At 31.5% G+C, this 16,375-nt stretch overlaps 2 non-coding genes across 2 annotated transcripts; both read left to right on the forward strand.

The window, feature by feature from the left end:
* The first annotated feature begins 4,120 nt into the window (after nucleotides 1–4,120).
* On the forward strand, nucleotides 4,121–4,204 carry Trnal-uaa (transfer RNA leucine (anticodon UAA)). The gene has a single exon. It is a non-coding gene; the product is annotated as a tRNA-Leu (tRNA).
* Nucleotides 4,205–15,803: 11,599 nt separating this feature from the next.
* Trnal-uaa (transfer RNA leucine (anticodon UAA)) lies at nucleotides 15,804–15,887 on the forward strand. The gene has a single exon. It is a non-coding gene; the product is annotated as a tRNA-Leu (tRNA).
* The last annotated feature ends 488 nt before the right edge of the window (nucleotides 15,888–16,375 follow it).

A 16,375-nucleotide genomic window follows, 5' to 3' on the forward strand; every position in this document is an offset into this window, starting at 1 on the left:
AGAATGTTCGTCTTAATACAATATTAAATGTTTTATTTAGATCTCGGTGCATTTGTTATTTTATTATGCGGAGACGAACTGGCGAATGGAAACCCTCTGAGGGATAACACTTGACAGACGGGAATCCTGATAACATCGATATGTAGTTGCAAAATAAAGAACTCTAGCTAGACACAGGACATTTTATTTTATGTCAACGGTAACATTAAAACGATTTAAAGGAATAAATGTATTTTCCTGCTCAAAGGACGGCAATCAAATTTCACAACACACGTTTTATAAAAACAATGATTAAATTCAAACCTTTCATAACGCTTCGTTTATTTTCATTCATTCATTGCTTCATAGAAAGTTAATTAAATCATACATCAAAGTGAATGGAATTAATTTAGTCGCGCATCATGCGGATGATATTATAAAAATAATTGATTTAGAGTTTATTTTAAAAACCAAAGGGTGTACTGAAATCAAATCAGTCAGAACGTACAATATCATAAAAATATCAGCACATAGTAAATTAAGGATTTTTTCATTGTTTTGAAGGATATATCAACAAATAACCATCACAAGCTTTTATTTAACTTACGATGAATTATCGTGCAGGTGGAATTATTAATTTAAATTTAATTTCAGATCTTCAGTTGATCAAGTTAACATTTTGTTAACAATTTGAAAGGAAAATGTAAAGATTTTAATGACATTTAAAATTCAATATGGCGGAACACAAAAAATGGCGGTTATTTGAAATGACCTTCTGGTTTTTACTTTAAAACAAATATACTTTACTTTACAATAACAAAACCTCCTATGAAACATTTAATATCTGTTTACAACATCAAGGCACAATGTATACGATATAAAAGTCAGCTGCTAGTTTACCTGATGAGTTGAAAAATGAACTAAAAAAATGCTTTGATCTCATGATTTTTATTTAAAACGTTTTTTGGATAAATAACAGACCTCAATCTGACCGTCTTCTATTTAATTCGTAAAAATAAATTTTAAATTGAAAAATCACAACATCATGATAGCAAGTTCTAGGATGAAACCAACAAATATCACTGGAAGGAGTCCGAAGTCGACGTGATCGGTAACATCGTGGTGCCTGCTCCTCTGAGGCGGACTCCGATAACTTTTTTATAGAAAATACTTAAATCCTTATAAGTTATTACGGACAGCGCTAATGTTTTATAGATGCAGCAATTTATATTGATGTTAGAGGAAGTGAGAATACGGATTTCAAATTCATAGGGTAAATTACGTCGGCATTTTAAAAATTCAATCGCTACGTTACTTCAATTTCCGGTCGTATTAATTTCAATTCTAGTGATCAATGTTTAACTAAGGAACCTATATTTTTAATACCGTGATTATAATGGTTTTGAGACATATTTTAATTTATCATTTGCTTCATTGCTTTATTGCTATATTTGCTAAAAGGTTCGTCGTGGATTTGTACGAAGGAGAAGTGGGAGCGAGAGGTATAACGGCAAAATCTCTCTACAACCTACTAAAAGACTTGGGCGTGTCCAGAACTAATATCTATTAATTCTTGGAACGTGCTTCGAAGGCAGCTCTAGTACGTTCTTTTCAAATTTAGTTAGGTAGAGAGAGGAGTTTGGACGGCGGAGGTGAACGTTTAAGGCGCGTTAGACAGTAGCTCCTTAAACCTACACCTGGATCGCAAGTCCCAGGCACTGTTGAAGCTCCTTTCCCTGCAACGAGATGCACCCGGCACCCGCACGGTGAGTCTAATTAATGCTAAGGGGTTTCGTCTCATAGGGTTATGGTTTTAATGTGCAAAAATAAACATAAAATTTGTCTTTAAATATCAATTTCTATGAAAAGAATTTTTTACAACCTTTATTATCAAAATTAGAAATAAAATTTAAGTCACTTCCGTAAAAAAATATATCAACCCGAAGTTTGGAATAATGTTTTGAATCTTGTCCTAAACTGATTGTGAGAAATATATTCCTCAAACGTCAATTCATAATTTAACTACACAATAGAATTAAATGAAATCACTTGTATATGATCTAGCTAACACCCAACCTATAGCACCCGTATTTGGTTTGAAACATTTTATTGGAAATGGTGTGAATTGGAAGACATCATATAGTGTTCAGTAAAAGAAAAGAAACTCTGACTTTTCTCAAGGTTATAGATCGGACGGACATGGCAGACGATGTCTACCTTCCATCAAGTAGACCGTCTGCTCGGTTGCCACCTTTGATATAAATACAAAAATCACTCGTTCTGTTATTACACATAAATTTGTTTTGTAAATAAATCCAAGCTTTTAAAATATTACTCATTTTATGGTTTCAATAAAGTGTTGTTACTCAATTTGGTTAAAATACTCGAATGATCATCAGTTTAACTATAGATCTTAGTATGTCAATGTTTAAATTCGTCAAGCATTATTATTATGTGTTTTTAATTACGTTCGAACATACCAGTAGCACCTATAGCTGTTGGTGATTGAATTCGATAACGTCAGAACTTTCATCGCTCATTCAGTTCAAGATCAGAGTTCCTAATGAAGCACATAAAAGAGAAACTTTTTCATAGCTAGAAAGTAATTAATTTCTTTGTGGAAGTCAAAAACGCACACAGCCTTTACTCCGCGTGGTACACACTGTCAGCATGGTACTTGTGCTATTTGCAATTGGTTTATCATTAATTTACTACAAACATGCGCTATAGTTATTTATTTTTTTATTTTCATCACACATACGATAAGAATAAAAATAATTAGAACAAAAACCCCTTTAGCTTAGACGTTTTTAATTGGATGAACCTTTTGATACAGATAAAAAACAAAGAAGACACTTAATATACTGACTCTTTAATATACGCTTTAATATACTGACGTCAAAGACTTACCACGATTGAAAGGCAGACAATAGAAAGCTAATAAACATGCCCCCGTGTGTTGGTAATGAATGTTATTCGAAGGTTTGTTGATTAGTTCTTTGTACATAAAATCACAACTGCTTGTTTAGACTCCACCCTGTTTTCGGAGGTCACTATGAGTTTTCTGTTGACATTGCTTCTGTTTACTGTGTCGTTTACAAGGCTTCATTGTTAACTTGTCGGGTGATACATTTTCAATCATACAGTTTTCATCATAAAGCCCATTTTGTTTTAATAATAAGAATAGCCTGTTAGTTATGAAATTTTATTAAATTTCAACATTACTCCGCACGGAAACACTTTTTGTTTACGCAAGTGCTGGCTGGCTGTGGTATTACGTATTCTACTTTAAGTGTGTTCCATTTATTCAAAAACCAAAATATATGCACTCATATATATTTTTTTTACTTTATGTTACATATAACGTAAACTTTTATTATGTACTGAATTTCAGTAAACTTAAAATTTCTTTCGTGTACCTCAAGCTTAAAAAAATCTCTAAACAAATTACGGTAAATTTATTATCCAACTAGTTTCGTATTTATAGGTTTCTCAAAGTGATGTTTAAAGATCTTGTTTTCCTAAAAATACCTCTGATAAATACTTATGCCATTTTAATTTAACAATCATACGAACATAATAAAAGATATTTGGTAAAATATTAATTTGAACTGTCTGTCTGGGGTGATGCGAAAAGTTCCCCGGAGAAAAACGAATTACCTTCAGCTTACATTACCATATATTGTAATAATCAATATCACGAAGTAAGAAAACTGGTTTAAATTAAAAATATATTAACAATATATTAAATTCCACAGTAGAACTTGGAGAGATATAAAATAAAAAACGTTTAAGAATCTTTTCGTACCACATTTTTTATTCAAGTTTCTTAAAATATGTTGAACCGCACTTTTCTCGTCTGATTAACTCCATAAATTTCTGTTTGGAACTAACTCAAATAATGCCGTGTTAAATATTTCAGCAAATTAAAAAAAATATTTTTAGTATGTAATATGATCTTAATATACTTATATAAACTTGAATTATGTTAAATGACGTTTACTCGTGGTGTTAATATAGAAATAAAGGGTATTTTTGAATAAGATTAAATTCGACAGGTACGTATCATGAAAATTAAGCGTTAACATGTCTGTAGCGAACTTATTATCTTAAAAGGTTAAGTTAGAGAGCATGCTGCTGAGTCAGGTTGGCCGAGTGGTCTAAGGCGCCAGATTTAAGCTCTGGTTCCCGACAGGGAGCGTGGGTTCGAACCCCACACCTGACATATATCAGATACTTATTTTGTTTTGTTAAACGAAACTGGCTGCTCTGATAATTATAACCATTATAAGCTGTCTACCTACCTACTACTGTTTGTATGTGGAATCTGGAAATTAGTTGCAAATAAAAACTATCAAAAAAATCGCGACTATATCTTTGTGCAGATCATTAAGAGTGTCGCTTTAGAACTTTGCCCGCCATTAACCGATGATCTTAGTTTCTTATCAGCGCACTAAAAAACAACTTTGTTCAACCTGTCACATTGTTTATTATATATATTTTTTAAAGAAATTAGAAATATTGAAATAAATAAGAGATTTAAATACAGCTGATTACACATATTTCTGGCTTAGTCTGTATTTTTATATACATATATTAAATCCATCACAAAAATCTTTATTTAAAATGAATAAATATAAACTGTTATTGTTTAAGTGTGTTTTAATATCTTTTATACTTATAATTTTTATCTGTGTAAAATTTTATATTTTTTTAACTCTCTGCCTCTTCATTTGTACGAAAAAAAAAAATTTTTATTAATAGTATCAAGCACTGAACATAGACTTTCAGTGACATATGTCAAACAAGTTGTTCAATACCTATTGATATTTTTTAGGTTCACCCTGGAAACATCTTAAAGTACACATTTGGAGCAAGCAATTACGAAAATTGCAACATTTCAGTTGAGACTGATAGTTTGATGGGACCGCCTCACGTTACAACACCTCCATCTTATTGAAATATTTGCATTTGTAATAAAATTAATGAGTATAGTGTGATCTGTCATATTGCATACCTTGTTCAAATAAGAAGTTATAGAGGAATGTTACGCTTCAATAAATAAATATTCGGTATTCTTATATAAGAATGTTGGTAATAATACTTCAACTACTCATTTTCCTTTCTTTATAATCAAATACTATTCTGATAGATAACAATGTTTGAACATAATTCAATTCTTATAAATGTGTCATTACTCTAGTGTTCCTTTTTTTTACTAAATATTGAAAAAGCCATTAGCCTTCGGTACTCTGTATCCACGACATTGCTTGTTAAATAAGGAATGTAATTTATGTGATTTACTACAGTCTACACTATTATGAAGTGAGTTGAAAAATTCACAACCCTGCTATGGTGTCTTATATTTGACATAGTTTGTTGTCTTTTTATATCCCCTCTTTTAATTACCGTTACTTACATATATTAATTATAACAACGATACGTTTGACCGATCAAAGTTATCGCGGAGACATTATTCCGTTTTAGAAGTTACATTCAATTTAAATTGCCAAATAAGAGTTCTTTTTGTCCCTAATCCGAAACTCGAGTTAGGTCATTAACACAAATCACCAGATTTTCCATCGGGTTCCCTATTTTTATGGTCTTAATGGAATAAAAAGGAATTCATTAGATTAAATAGGATCAAATTTAAAGGATAATTCAGTTGATTTTATTGAATAGAACATGAGTTACAAATTTGATTATGAAAAAATAGTATGACACAGTAATTAGTTTGAACATTGAATAAACTGAGTAAATCCTTGCTTACATAAAGAGTGGTGATGATGGAGCGTTTACTGTCACGACATGACTTGTGACCTCATCTCATCTCATTTCATCAATTATAACACACGAGAGTTTTAAATTTAAATAACGTCTCTCTTATTTTATGACATTTATCGCTGTTCGGGGAATAAATAAAATTAATTTAACAATGTGTATGTATTTCAACATCAACTATTTGTGAACTTTATTTCAATTTATAATATTGAGGTAAATTGATTCGAAATAATAAAAGAAAGACCAAAAAAGAACGATGAAAGACTTTCGTTATAGAGATACAGTATATGTTTGGGTCAGTGGCGATGCTCGTCTCAACAAGACTTATGATTAGAACATAGTTTAAAATGAATCGATAGTTAATTGTAACGTGACCCAGGTAAATCTAGAAAAAGTATTCAAATAATGGTGAAAAAAGATAATAAAGTCATATTTTAAGAAAATTTGTTACCAAATAAAAATAAATAGGTAATACGTTATATTTTCTTATTGTATCAGACTATTGCAGACATAATGACTTTGAGATATAATAAATTTATCAAACATACGTCAGCAAGACGATTGAATAATATCTTTAATAATTATTAATTACTTCTTATCAATAGTTATTATAGGATGTTATCTTCTTTCATCGTGGTTAGTTAATTATATGGCGGCATATAATTATTCGCAAGTATAATTTAAAAGCTTTTTTTTATATCCATAATTTAATGTAAGCTCTCTTAATAAAATGTGTAAGTTTTCTGTGATTGTTATGTAATCGAATGACTGTCACTGTTTCAAGCTGTGAAGGACTTGATTGAAAATATAGTTAATAAAGACGAATCGCAAATATTAATGTTCATACGTGTTATGCCAAACCAGCAGATATTAACAAAGAAGCTTTCGTTTATGTCACCGAAAGTAACGATTATTTTATTATAGTTCCAGACACTGGACAATATCAAAACTCATCTTAATTTTCGGTGAGATTATACCCATATATATAACGTATACATAAAACGTTTAGTTTAGTTTTCCTTAATACAAAGATATTGCGACGCCTAAACATCTACCTGGACCTATTCCTACTCAACAGCACAATAACAAACCACCACGTGATTGAACAGGATCGCTCCATGTTGTTACATGTCACACTTGATATATCTCTTACTGAAGACCTTATTAATTTACAAATGATATAATAAATTAATTGAAAACATCCCTTTAAATTAACGGACTTTAAGTGTTATTTAGCTTAAGAATTTGTGCCCGAGTATTTAAGAAACAATGTCACGTCTATAGGTAGACTGTCTCCGCCACCGACAAGTGTAAGTCAGTCTCACTTCGCAAGATCCATTTTAGTGAATGTTAGAAAATTTGTTAAAGGTATTAACATCTCTACAGTGATGACGTCCTTCATTGATTTATCGTACTTAACTGGTACGCTGTAACACTGGCATAATTCTCTAGGGTTGGTGATCTCAGTACTTCATAATATACCCTTGTTTAAATAGTGTGATTATTACCTAATTTAGTAACCCTAACATCCAAGGCGTATTATAACTCTACAACAAATGAAAATAAATGAATTTGTAGCACAATGAAAACATTTAAATAGTACAAATACAGTAAAGAAAAAATATGCTGCAAAGAAGATGTATGAAATAATTAATGAAATAATAATTAGTTAAACATTTCAATTAATATAAGTTTTGATAGAATGAGATGTGAAACCTGATGTAAAACATAAAATTCAATATTAGCCGTCCATATTAAAATATAAACCGTAAAAATATGTTGGAGCGAGCTTTGTTTGTTACCGCTTAGGGATATAAAACCTGAACAAAAGAACAATTCAATATTATCGTATGAAGAATTCAGAGCTCAGAAGTAAGCAAACGGAACCAGTACGGAATTATTTACTTCTTCATTGTTCTTCTGCCCGTTTGAAAAATCAATTTTGGATGCAGGTGAACTTGCCTGACTTTGGAAGATAATATTTAGATTTATATCGGAGATGTTGTTTAAGCTCTCCACTGTCCACAATAAGCACTCCATGACACCTGCCATGCAAGAAACAAGTTTTTTGAGACAAAAACAAAAACAAAATCACATCCTCCTTTATCAATAGTAATTCGTAACAGTTAAAACTACTGTTCTATTACGGTTACTTAAAGTCAATGAAACGTCATAGGTTTTTGTGTTTACTATATTACTTCTGATAACTTTGATTACTGCGACTAAGAAGCTTATTACCCAGAATACTTAATTAAGCGTCAGGAAAGTGGAAAGTAAGTGATTCCTTACATTAAAAATTCATAATAATCGTATTTGAATTAGAAATAAAATTGATTTATTTAAATTAACGTAACTAATTAACGTAACATTTTTATTTATTAATTTCTAGCGGATAATTCATTGCATTGAAGTCTTTGCCTGAGAGTTAATTGCACCCATGCAATCGGATGCGGCTGTCATTACTAGATACTGGATGGAACGACTTATTTATTCCTTTTCCATTAACTAGAGTAGTCTTCAAGAACATCTCGCTACATTGGATTCACATTGGTTTGTAAATACATAGCTTACATGCGCTTTGCTATCACTTCAAAAATTTTTGTGTTTATAAAATTTCTTCCATATAAAGTATGTTTCTTATACACCAGATGACTGACAATTCTTTCAAAGGAAATAGTAAAACTTAGACTGAAGAATTGGAGGGGACTTTTAGCAGTCGGTCAATTTTTTTATGGAATAGTATATATCACGTGGTGTAGGTTATAGTTTTTCCTGATTTAGATATTTGATCCTAACATTCTCAAATGAGATTGATATAAAATTTAATCTTGAAAGCAGACAGAGGGTGTCTTTGTTAATTAAGTAATTATAAAATTAGAAAACCTTTATATTTCAATATAGCTCGTCGTATCCTATAGTTATAAGCCAACTTTCCCAGCTATAACAACTTTTTGGACTTCAATAAAAATTTAAACCATCAGCATACGTTCGTCTCCGCTGTCGCCTATGTATCTTGGAATATTTAGGATGTCATACGGACAGCGCACTAAACCTTCAAAATTCTACCAGAAATACAACATTGGTTTCCACTTGAATCGAACTAAGGATAGAATCTGGATATAATCTTTTCTATCATAACTGATTTTTCATATTAAGACCTTTTGGACAAATCTATTTTGCATCGCAAATAATGACATGTTTGAATTGATGCGTCGGAATTCTCATAATGAAAACCACAAACAAAATTAATTTATTTGTTAAAATTTTACAAGATCTTCCTTATATATTATTCCTTCCTAACATATTACAAAACCATATTTAGTTTCCGTTTAAAGATTTTCAGATGTTCCTGTTATTTAAGGTGTAAGTTTCATCTGAGATGAACGTTCATTTAAATGAAACTAATATTTTTCGGATAAACTACGTTTGCTTTATTTTTGTAAAAAACTACATACTTCCGACGTTTCGGTTACTTTTCAGCAACCGTGATCACGGGCAGACGAGATGTGAGTGTCTGTCAGTTGGTCCTGTTATTTGTCACCTACCGCCAACGATTTCTTAATTTTTTAGCATACCGCTCTGGGTGCCGGCAGAATGCGCTTACGGTGTCTCGAGGTCCTGCGGTGTGGTTACGGACATGGTATTTTATATTTTTAAGAAGGGGGTCCAGGTGTTTGATAGGTTCCAGCCATCTTCTATATTGAAATTGGGATGTTTTTTAATTTCAATAGCTGCGCGAATTAACCTCGGTATAAACTTGTCTTCGCGAGCGAGGATTTGTGGTTTATCAAACCGAATGTAGTGGCCTGGTTTGTCCATTGTGTGTTCACACACTGCTGACTTCGACGCGCGCCTGTTTTTGATATCTGAGATGTGTTCTTTAACCCTTGTACGTAAATAGTCTTCATTTTGAAGAAGGTTTCTATCAAAACTATTTACAAACCACATAAGAAAGTGAGCCAATTCTTGAGACCAATCAAGAGTAACATTCCTTTGCAACAAGCGGGTGTATACAAACTCGATTGTGGCTGTGGCTTGTCATACATTGGACAGATGAAGAGGAGCATCGGTACGAGGGTAAATATTAGTTTCATTTAAATGAATAAAACTCGCGAAAATCTTAGATCTCCTTATGAGATGAACGTTATCGGTGTGAATGGTTTTTATTTGTGTACTAGTAATTACGTTATTTTCTACTTGTTAATTGTATTTATTTTATTGTGTTTGACGGTAATTTTACTTGTCGTTGATACAGGTATCGTCATGGATACGATTCACATTATTTTTGAGATTTTCTGGAAAATATACGAGCAGTTTTAATAAAGTTATTTCATTTGATTTAACTTCTTTAAATATTAATATTTAAATTTTTGGCCCGATGTTCAATACGAAAACAAACTAATGAACAAAATGATCCTACCATTTCTGTTTTTGCCGATCGAATTATGAGAACTTCAGAAAGCTAAATAAGACGTTACGGATCCATTGTTAAAATTAATTAAGTTGTTTGCTTGCAGGGGAAACAATTGGAGATGAAATTTTAAGGAATGTTTTCGGTCGGAGGTGAGGTTTGCTTTTTGACGAGAGATCTTCATTTTCAATTGATTGATTGCTTCATTTACAATTCACGAATATCACGTGATATCTAAGTTATTTTTAAAATCATAAAAACAAGGCATTTAAAACACCACACACATCATTAAAAATATAAGTTTGTAGATTTTAAACATAGATTTGTTTTAAAGAGGCTATCCTCTGTTGATTAATACTATAAATAACATGAAAACTTGAAAAAATTTGTTAGAATGGTTTAGTGAGACGGAGGAATGTATATTTAAATATACTTATCTCATAAAACTTAACACTTTAAGTTAAGTTTTGTATTTGAATTCAATATGTTTTTAATGTAATAGTAACGTATTTTCTTAGCTTAAAATAAAATGTAGGTACCAATTTAATAAGAATATGAAAAGTAAAGCTTTTACTCTTAAAGCCTTTGAGGGGTTAACGAGGAAAGGGGAAGCAAACGAGCTGAGTTGTGAGTCGTTAATGTGCCACCAACGGTCATTATACTGACTGAACACCGCTACATCAATGGAGTTCAGCATTTACCGGATTCCATTTAATAACATAACAAAAAATATATATAATGACTTCGTCAAAATAGCCCCAGTTTTTTAAAGCCGACCCCGACAAAAAAAAGCCCCAATTTTATATTTCACTCTATATCACGCTTATAGACGTGTATAGGATGAAATGAAATTAAAACGTTATTTCATTCTTAAGTTGTCGTAATATAAATATACAAACAACTCAGGCTAAGTAATTAACACAATATAAGCTTAATATTTTTTAGTTTTGATGGTCTTAGATGGCTTTTGAAAGATATTAAGATTATTACGAGTGTCGCTTCTTCACAACACAAACAGAAAAATACTGATTTATTAAGAAGTATGGCAAAAAATAAGCAGATTTTTATCAACATGAAGAAACTCCAATAAAAAATTCGACGAAAATACGTAATATAAAAAATAAAAATGTATTTACTCTTCACTATTCATTTGCTACAAACCCTTTATTATTATTTTTCTGTTTATTCTTGTTAATAGCTACCAACTATTTACAGATAAGTGATAACAAAATAGTTTTATCCATTCCTGTCCAAACAAATCAGAAACCCTACTGCCATTCACTCTGGTTTGGTAAACCTTCCATTCGTTCGCCTTCGTTCGTGCCTAATCGCGACCACTTTCAAGTCATAAAGTACGTGTAACACTCTATTTCCAATCTCAAGTTGTCTCCTTATTGACATTCAAAAACTCTTACTTAGTATTGTATTAAAAATATACGAGTATTTTACAATAATTTACGACGTCAAACTCTAAGAATAAACAGGTTTGAATGAGCAAGGCTTCTATTGATTTATATTTGCCTGAGGAGGTTTTCAGCCTGAATTATTTTGTCGATAAACTCAATGTAACAATAAAACAGAAATCATTATTCTTACGGAGTAAAACAAATTTTTCTACGTGTATACAAATTTTATCGAATAAATATTATACAACTTGAAAAGTTTTGACATAATTGTTAATTAATTTATAATCTTTGTGGAAAGTTAAAGTAAAATTAGGTTGTATGAAGATATTTTAAACTTCTAAACATTTCAGTTGAAATAAGATAGGACTCGTGGAGGATTCCAAACTTTCAGCCGTTTGCCTTTTGTTGCCATTTTAATTAACGACTCCATGTCGTCTGAATTGTTTGACATGCTTTTTTCATATAAGTGTGACTTTGGTGTGCATTTCGGAAGCCATACATCTTTATTTTCGAATGTATTTTTAAGTTGAATAATCTAATACAGTGATTATCAATTGTAACACCCGTCATTATCGGAACGCTCTTTGGGACCATTCACTTCATAGCAAACATATTCCGTATAATATGATTGACGCAAAAGCTTCGAAGAATTATTTGATTTTCGATGGGAAGAGGAAATTGGAATGCAAATCGAATTGGGAAATGTTTGTTTCAAACGGGTAATTTTTTTGACTGCCTCTTTTACATTTTATTGTTTCATTATAGCGATAGGTTATAACAATAAAGTATGTAATATTATGTATATATTAAAGAGTACAATTACAGACAGATACTAAGTATCAGTTAAATCATTACAAGTTGAAATAATTCAATATTACAGAGAGATTTTATTAAATCGTTTTAAAATTTGATTATGTTATAAATAAATCGTATTTAATAGTAGATCTGATAAGCAAAATGAAATTAATACAAACTAAAAATTAGAACTCGTCCTTTAGTATCGACATCCTTGTTGGTCGTTAGAAATTTTGTGTGTTATATATAGTGAAGATTGTATTGGAACCACTCGAGAATCGAGATATTTGATGCAAATAATTCTCCGGATGACCAAGTTGATTCTTAGTCTTCTTTATACAGGACATGTCTTCATTTTCCGCATACCCCTGAGAATATGATTTATTTTCCAGGTTTAATATCCATCCATCTGACACATTGCTAATGCTTATATCTTAGTCCACATATTGGTTTATTAGTCTTAATAATCGGTAGCCATTTTTGGCATTCATTTCGTAAATTACGAAAAAAATCTTATCACCATTGAGATTTTATTTTCCAATAAAGATTTCATGATATTTGAAGCTTAACAGTTTAATCAATACAACGAGAGTTCACAACGCTGTCTTCGTTTAAAGGTTTATACCTTTAAATGAAGACAGCGTTGTGAACTGTGAAAAATATAAAGGTGAAAACTATTGTATGCTTGCCACTTTAACATGAACCGCGTGTATAAACATTCACGTGTTAATTTTTAAATAGCTTCACGTTTTATCAAAGAATTTTGTTGGTTTTTATTGTATTTTGTGAGGAGCAGAGGATCATAACCCACCAACAGCCTACATATACTTGTGACTCTTGGTCCATTTGTCCTCCGACAAAGATAAATCAATTTGACGCTATGAGATTGAAGGCTTTGTAGAAGGTGATATCACTTAAGGCACTTTCATCTCACCCGTTCATAGATTATTATTATCTAACGAAATAAAATGGTTCAACAAATATTTTATTACTTTTGTTTAATATGTTCCTAACGTTGTAAACATTACGTACATGTCAGGAAAAACAAGACGGTATGAAACAGTGACTGGTATCGGATGTTTGTTTATACTTTGTGAAAGGTCGTTATTTATTTATAATATTAGCCTCAAGCTGAATAAAAAGTAGCCTTATCTAAAAAATTTTTGTTAACACGGTATATAAACAAGAAAAACTTGCAATAAAGGCACACATTATTGCATCATTGGTACAGAAAAAAACATAAATTGTTTAAAAAAACAATTTTTGGTATTTATTTGGTAAAATTAAATACGCAAATTTTACCACATATGAAAAATTTTAAAAATATGAAGTATTTAAATGAAACTAATAGTTTTAGGATTATACTACGCGTATTTTATTATTTTAAAAAACTGCATACTCCCGAAGTTTCGGTTACTATGCAGAAACCGTGAATACGGGCAGACTAGATGTCTCGTAGAATATACGCAATAAAATACGCGTAGTATAATCCGAAAAATATAAATGTCTTTTAAATGAATACTCGCGAAATATATTAGTTTGATCTATAATTTGCAAATGTTGTATTTATTTTGTTCATTCTAATATTAGCACAAGTTGCATCACATCACTTAACAAGTTCTTAGAACACCACGCCCTCCGCAAACGAGCAGATAAACGTTCGTTTCGTACATTACACAAATATGTAGGATGTAGATGTTATGAATATCGGACACTCCGACTATGTCCAGTTTAACTACAGTAGAAACTACAACCACTTCTTTGACCGAATGCAAATTATACATTATGTAATTTTTTAATTTAAATTTTTAAAAAATAGCTCAACTCATAATTCAAAAGTGAGTTCTGACGAAAGGACTGTCTAGTAAATATACATGACTTAACTAGAAACAACTGCTTCATCCGACTAAAAAAATGTAGTTAAGACAAACATCGAGTGTTAATTAGTTTGCAGAATAAAATCCCTCCAACGATTCAGCAACTGACTTACAGGATACTTAAATAATAATATTAACTAGGTTATTATAAAGATAAAATGCATAAAATAATCTAAAACTTTATAGGTTACATTACTCAGAATTTAATTTCACCAAAGACGTGCAGGTTTAATTACGGTGTGCTTTCCTTCTTGGACGATATCCAAGACTAGAGCTGTCATGCACATAGTTTATTTAAACAAATTTCTTATGCACATATACATCTACACACATCATATCATATTATGAAACTGTAAAAAATCACAATTAATATCAAAGCAAACCAGGAGTGTAAACTCATCGAGTAGTTAACGATTACAAATATAATGTCCAATATAGGACGTGATAGATGAGACGACTCCGATGAGTTATGATTGTTGAATCACAGAAGCTGTCTGGCACCACCGGCCTGGCCCGGGACAGGAAATTGAAGGGAATGACTTGATGTACGGAGACGGTGTAGCAAACACGGATCCAGAGGAAATAAGAACATGAGTGAAGTGAGCTGGACAAGATGGAGCTTTGTTACATATGCTGAGGATTATTATCCCCGATAACATACATAGGAGATATACATGAAGACTTTACTTGACTTAACTTGACCTGCGGTTCTCTCGAATGTTTCATGAACACAAAATTATTTATTAAACTCAAACTTTATCAAATCACAATCCGTTCTCTGGTTATATTCGGATCTATTAGAGAACGTGCTGGTTTGCGGGATTGCTACAGTTCAGGGTATTAAAAGACCCGGAACGTGAAGCCGCGCTTGAAAAATTTATTCGAGATAAAAGATATCATCATCTTGAAAACAGAAAGTCATAAAATTAAAAACCTAAAATAAAATAAATTGGACAAAGTTATCCAAGAAATGTTTCATAGAAGTTAGAGTTATAGTGAATATAATAAAAGAAAAAAAAATAAACTTAGCTTTACAATATCCTTTCTTTCTAAAGAATTAGAAAAATACTTTATACAACTTAGCCGTTAGGTGTGGTGGCGCCTGCTACATTCTTAATTGCAAATTGAATGCAGGTACCGTGCAGCTTGAACGTCGCCTTTAAAGATATGTGCTACTAACATTGTCTCTGAAATAATTAAAAGACAGTAATTACTTTCGTGACGCAGAGCCTTTATATTATATCTCTTATAAAGCAAGCTCCTCTTGTATAGATAAATGTGATATAAATAAAACAATATAATAAAAGCGAAGATTATTCCTTATATTCAAATATATTTTTGCGAATTTTATACTTGGACTCGGCTTCTCAGCACTTTCTTATTTTGCTTTTGCTTAATAAATAGGTAGCTATGTACGTCATATAACGTTGTGGGTCAACTGTAGAGTAATCCTTTATTTATTATTTTATGATATTTTTTTGTAATATACCCTCACATCGTCGACTGTACTTGTCGTGATATATAATACTAACTAAGATTAATAAACGAAAGCAAGTCAGGTTGGCCGAGTGGTCTAAGGCGCCAGATTTAAGCTCTGGTTCCCGACAGGGAGCGTGGGTTCGAACCCCACACCTGACAAACCTGTATACAGAGTACATGATTTTCTTTTTGTAAAAATGTTACTTATGTTTTTACTTATTGTTAGCAGTAGTGCAACGAGAGAACTTTGTCTCAGATTTCTATGAGATTAATTTCGCAATTGTATATACTAATTGAATGAAATAAACATTGGTCAGATAACTTCGAAGTTTTGAAATAATAGTAATTAAATTATTTTCTTTAAAGAAACTTAAATTGAAAATATGATTTTATTGTAGATTTACACTCGCGTACTAGTTGCGAGACGAGACACGAGCCGAAACTCACGAGGCGAGAGTGTAAATAGTCGCTCGCGGTTAGCCTCGCGTCTTGTCTCGCACCTCACAGCGCTCGCGTCCAGAGATGCGAGCGAGCGAGGTGCGAGCTGTGATACGAGACAAAGCACAAGACGAGGAACGAGGCTAGAGTGTAAATGTAATATGAGAATTTTTTATACTTTTTAGTTGAAATAGTAGTAGGATTTATAA

Source organism: Danaus plexippus, chromosome 2 (genome assembly GCF_018135715.1).
Source record: "Danaus plexippus chromosome 2, MEX_DaPlex, whole genome shotgun sequence".
In the NCBI taxonomy this organism is placed as follows: Eukaryota; Metazoa; Arthropoda; class Insecta; order Lepidoptera; family Nymphalidae; genus Danaus; species Danaus plexippus.